Genomic DNA, 5,921 nt, shown 5'->3' on the forward strand with positions numbered 1-5,921 from the left:
CTTCCCTGGTTCTGTTTTCCAAACTTCATTAAAGCATAAAAAGGATCTGCGTGGTCTATAAAAAAATTCTGGTTCCCTAGTCCCAGCTCTGCTGGAGCAGTGAAAGTTTCCCTGCCAACCTCTACTCACAGTTAAACCACAAGCCAGTGGGAGTATAGGGCTTTTTCCAAAGTACAGGGCTAACGTTTGCTCACTCACTCATTTATTTATTCATTTAATAAATGTTTCTGGAAGGTCTTTGTGCCAAGCATTGTTCTAGGTGCTGGGACTGCAATAGTAAATGAAATGGTCATGGCCCGTGTCCTCATGGAACATACAGATGGGTGGAGTTGACAGATGATGGTAAAATAAATCGGCAATACACCATTATACGTTCTGAGAGAGATGCTGGGAAGAAAACAAAATGTAGTGATAGAGGACAGTGCGTGTGAGCATGCTAAGTCGCTTCAGTCATGTCTGACTCTTTGGGACCATATGGACTGTGGCCCCCCAGACTCCTCTGTTCATGGGATTTTCCAGGCAAGAATACTGGAGTGGGTTGCGTCCTTTTCCGGGGTATCTTCTCAACCCAAGGATCAAATTCATGTCTTATGTCTCCTGCATTGACAGACAGGTTCTTTACCACTAACGCCACCTGGAAAGCCCAGAGGACAGTGGAGAGGGCTAGATAAGGGGCCCCTAGGTTGTCCTCCCTGGGGAGAAGACACACATGCCTGAAGGATATAAGGTGCCCACCTGAGCAAGGGGAAGAGGAGAGGAGATATTGGGACAGCATGTTAGACCCTTAGGTAGAAACAAGTGTGGCAGGAAAAAGATTGACTAGAGGGACTTCCCTGGTAGTCCAGTGTCTAAGATTCTGCACTCCCAATGCAGGGGACCCAGGTTCAATCCCTGGTCAGGGAGCTAGATCCCAAATGCTGCAACTCAGAGTTCACATGCCACAACCAAAAATCCTTCATGCTGCAATGCAGATAGAAAATCCTGTGTGCCGCAACTAAGACCTGGTGCAGCCAAATAAATAAATACGTTTTAAAAAGGAAAAGACTGAGTCGCAAAGAGTCCGACATGATTGAGACGACTTAGCATGCTCACACGGCTGTCCCCTATCACTGCATTTTGTTTTCTTTGCAAAGAAAGAAAGGCTGAAAGAAAGGATGGGATTTTGGTGTTTGATTGGATGTTGATTCCGGGTCCATTGAGATGCTGGTTGCAGCTCAATGCATCTCAGCTGGTTGGGCCAGGAACCACATCTTCCTCAGAGGAAATGGAATGAGCAGGAGGATGTTGTATGACATAAGGGCAGAGCCATATAGCACAGGCCCTGAAGGAGAGGGATTTTTACACAAAGGAGGAGGAGTAATAGTGTGCAGTAGTGTTCAGGGAGGAGGAGAATGCTCAATATGCGAGCCATCAGAATGAGCAGCCTCCACTTGAGAGAGAGGCAGGAAACGGGAAAGGGAAGGAGAGAGCAACGAATGGGCTGAGGAGCTCAATGTCGGTTTATCCAGAAAGGAGGGTCCCAGTGGGCCCCGAGGACTGTTAGGAAGGAAAGGAAGAAAGAGGGTTGAATTTGGGAAGGGCGAGAACAGAGAATGTAGATGAAGGGACAGGGCAGGCTACCTTGCTGGAGTCACATATTGGAGTGTCGCCACAAATAAAAAGCATACAGGTATAACTAACTCCCAGATGTCTAAAGGAACAAACCTCCACAGTCGCCTAGTGGATTGGAGGTGTGTGTGTTTTGGGGGGCACTCTGGCTTCCCAGAGCAACCTGAACGTCTTCTTCTTTTTTAAAAAATGTACTTATTTCTAATTGAATGATAATTGCTTTACAATATTATGCTGGTTTTTGTCATACATCAACATGAATCAGCCAAAGGCACACACATGTCCCCTCCCTCTTGAAGCTTCCTCCCACCTCCCACCCCATGCCAGCCCCTAAGTTGTCACAGTGTCCCGGTTTGGGTTCCCTCCGTCATACAGCAAATTCCCACTGGCTATCCTTGTTACATATGACAGTGTATATGGTTCCATACTGCTCTCTCCATCTGTCCCACACTCTTCTCCCCAACCTGTGTCCACAAGTCTTTTCTCTAATCTGCCTCTCCATTGCTTCTGTGCAAATAGGTTCATCAGTACCATCTTTCTAGATTCCATATATATGCATTAATATACAATATTAGTGTTTTTCTTTCTGAATTACTTCACTCTATATAATAGGCTCTAGGTTCATCCACCTTATTAGAGCTGACTCAAATGTATTCCCTTTTATGGCTGAGTAGTTAATTCCATTATGTATGTGAACCACAGCTTCTTTATCCAAATTATCTGTCAGTGGACATCTAGGTTGCTTCCATGCTCTGTCTATTGCAAATAGAGCTGCAGTGAGCATTTGGATACATGTGTCTTTTTCAGTTTTGGTTTCCTCAGGGTGTATATGCCTAGGAGTGGGAATGCTGGGTCATATGGTGGGTTTTTTTCCTAGTTTTTTAAGGAATCTCCATACTATCTTCCATAGTGGCTGTACCAATTTACATTCCTGCCAGCATAGTGCAAGAGGGTTCCCTTTTCTCCACACCCTCTCCAGGATTTACTGTTTGTAGACTTTTTGCTGATGACCATTCTGACTGGTGTGAGGTGGTATCTCACTGTAGTTTTGATTTGCATTTCTTTAATAATGAGCCATGTTGAGCATCTTTTCATGTGCTTATTAGCCGTTTGCATGTCCTCTTTGGAGAAACGTCTGTTTAGGTCTCCTTCCCACGTTTTGATTGTTGTTCAGTTGCTCACTTGTGTCCAACTCTTCTGCAACCCCTGCCAAGCTACTCTTTCCATGGGATTCCCCAAGCAAGAATACTGGAGTGGTTTGCCATTTCCTTCTCTAATCCTGAACTTCTAGATCAGAGGAAGTCGTGGTTGGGTGAGGCCAACCACAGGATTATTTCACTGGTCAGGTGTTGAGGTCCTCTAATGGATTGGAACCTGGTGGTCCGGAGTCGACCGATAAGAAAGTAAAGGAGAGAGAAAGAGGCTGATATTCCTTGATTTACGCAGAAAGCCAATAAAGCCCCTGCACAGGGCTTGCCCTGTTCACGAAGGCCTCAGGCACCTTCTCGACGGGGTGAAGGCGCAGAGTGCCTTCTCGAGAGGGTCTTAGAAGCCAGGACAGGAAAGTGAACTCAGAGAGCCTCTGCACTCCAGGGGATCAGCCTGAAAGAGAGAGGGAGAGAGAGACAGAGAGAAAGAAAAAGAAAGACACAGGGACCAGAGATCTGATGGAGCAAAGGTGTTTTAATCAACATTGTGTGGGCATATATACCGTCTTGCTGCTGCTGCTACTGCTGCTAAGTCACTTCAGTCGTGTCCGACTCTGTGCGACCCCATAGACAGCAGCCCAGCAGGCTCCCCTGTCCCTGGGATACTCCAGGCAAGAACACTGGAGTGGGTTGCCATTTCCTTCTCCAATGCATGAAAGTGAAAGGTGAAAGTGAAGTCGCTCAGTTGTGTCCGACCCTCAGCGACACCATGGACTGCAGCCTTCCAGGCTCCTCTGTCCATAGGATTTTCCAGGCAAGAGTGCTGGAGTGGGGTGCCATTGCCTTCTCCGATATACTGTCTTACAAGGTAGTTATTCTCAGCAAAGATGAAGATTAAAATTACAGACTTACAAAACATAGGCGATCCATATTAAAGAGAGAGAGTTGTAAACAACCACTTTTACCGTATGGTTCACAAGAAGGAAGAGGGTACTTATCGTTGTATACAAAAACTAATGAAGGAAATGCCTGGATTCCTCAGCCCCTCGGAGAGGCTTGCCTCTCCCTTAATTCCTGAATATTCAGGAATTAATAAGGAACAGAAGATTCCTGACAGATCCAGAACAGCACACAGGAAGCCTCCTATTAAATGCTTCCTGACAGTCAGGTTCACACCAAATCTTGGGCAGAAGCAACAGTTTCTGATGGACTATCACACAGTTCTGAATGCTTGAAAGAAAAAAGAGTTCTGGGCTGCTCAAGAAAGGGTAAAACAGGTAGCTAGTGGGAAGCTTGGAAGAAAAGTTATGACCAACCTAGATAGCAAATTCAAAAGCAGAGACATTACTTTGCCAACAAAGGTCCGTCTAGTCAAGGCTATGGTTTTTCCTGTGGTCATGTATGGATGTGAGAGTTGGACTGTGAAGGAAGCTGAGTGCCGAAGAATTGATGCTTTTCAACTGTGGTGTTGGAGAAGACTCTTGAGAGTCCCTTGGACTGCAAGGAGATCCAACCAGTCCATTCTGAAGGAGACCAGCCCTGGGATTTCTTTGGAAGGAATGATGCTAAAGCTGAAACTCCAGTACTTTGGCCACCTGATGTGAAGACTTGTCTCATTGGAAAAGACTCTGATGCCGGGAGGGATTGGGGGCAGGAGGAGAAGGGGACGACAGAGGATGAGATGGCTGGATGGCATCACGGACTCGATGGACGTGAGTCCGAGTGAACTCCGGGAGTTGGTGATGGACAGGGAGGCCTGGCGTGCTGCGATTCATGGGGTCACAAAGAGTCGGACACGACTGAGCGACTGAACTGAACTGAGTGGGAAGCTACAGTATAGTGCAGGGAGCTCAGTTCATTGTTCTGTGGTGACCTAGATGGTTGGGATGGGGCAGTGGGTAGGGAGGGAGGGAGATCCAAGAGGGAAAGGATATATGTATACATACGGTTGATTCACTTTGTTATGTAGCAGAAACTAACACAACATTGTAAAGCAACTACATTGTTGTGTTAGTCACTCAGTTGTGTCTGACTGTTTGTGACCCTATAGGCTGCAGGCCGCCTGGATCCTCTGTCCATGGAGTTCTTCAGGCAAGAATATTGGAGTGGGTTGCCATTTCCTTCTCCAAAAGCAACTATACCTCAATTTAAAAATATATATATATTTCATATATTTATGAAGTGGGAGGCACAGAGCATGGAAAGACGGAGCACACTATCTCAGGAAAAGGCTGGCAGGGTTGAGCCAACATGGATGGTTGCAGAGAAGAGGCCAAGACCACACTTACAGAGATGACCATCAAGGAGTTAGCTAGACAGAGTTTGAAGAACAGTGCATTGATTTAGTTGTAATTTCTCAGGAGACAGAATTCGGAGCAAATGTTACATAACTGTCTTGAGAGGCCATAGGCATTGGAATCATATGGACCTTGAGCAAGTTACTTAAGCTCCCTAAAACTTCATTTCCCCCCCTGTCAGTTGGTGAAAATAGGGCATAATATAGGCTAGCAGGTCTCTGAATTGAACTTGAGACCACCTGAGGTGTTGGCCTCAGTTCCCACCTACACAGGCTTCAGTTCAGTAGTTCTGGAATAAGAAACAGTCACCGGATTGTTAGGAATAAATGAGACGTGCGTGAAATGTTTAGCACATGCCTGGCCCATGTCAGCTATTAAAACCCATAAATAGTATTTCTATTTGGGTGGACCCAACAGCAAGGAGCAACTTTCTCTGGAAAACTTAACTTCCTTTGGCATCACTGAAAATTAAACAGAAGTAAAAATCACCAGTCCTCATCATAAGTACAAGCTTTCCTTTTATATTTTGAAACACATAAAGGAATTCTTTTTTTCCCCCTCTTTCCTTTATTTCTATCACTACAGAAATTTGTAAAAATATATTTACCTATTCCCCAATTTTTGGTAAAATATATGCCTTTAAACCTTTATCGAAGTATAGCTGTGGTACAATATAAGCTATAAAGTCTAGTGATTCACAATTTTAAAGGTTATAGTCCACTTATAGTTAATATAAAATATTGGCTATATTCCTGTTGCACACTATATCCTTATAGCTTAATTTGTACCTAAGTTTGTACCTCTGAGTCTCCTACCCTATTATAACCTTCCCCTTTCCCTCTCCCACTGGTAGTCACTAGCTTCTTCT

At 45.0% G+C, this 5,921-nt stretch overlaps 1 non-coding gene across 1 annotated transcript; it reads left to right on the plus strand.

The window, feature by feature from the left end:
* Positions 1–830: 830 nt before the first annotated feature.
* TRNAG-CCC (transfer RNA glycine (anticodon CCC)) lies at positions 831–903 on the plus strand. The gene has a single exon. It is a non-coding gene; the product is annotated as a tRNA-Gly (tRNA).
* The last annotated feature ends 5,018 nt before the right edge of the window (positions 904–5,921 follow it).

This window comes from Budorcas taxicolor, chromosome 1 (genome assembly GCF_023091745.1).
Source record: "Budorcas taxicolor isolate Tak-1 chromosome 1, Takin1.1, whole genome shotgun sequence".
In the NCBI taxonomy this organism is placed as follows: Eukaryota; Metazoa; Chordata; class Mammalia; order Artiodactyla; family Bovidae; genus Budorcas; species Budorcas taxicolor.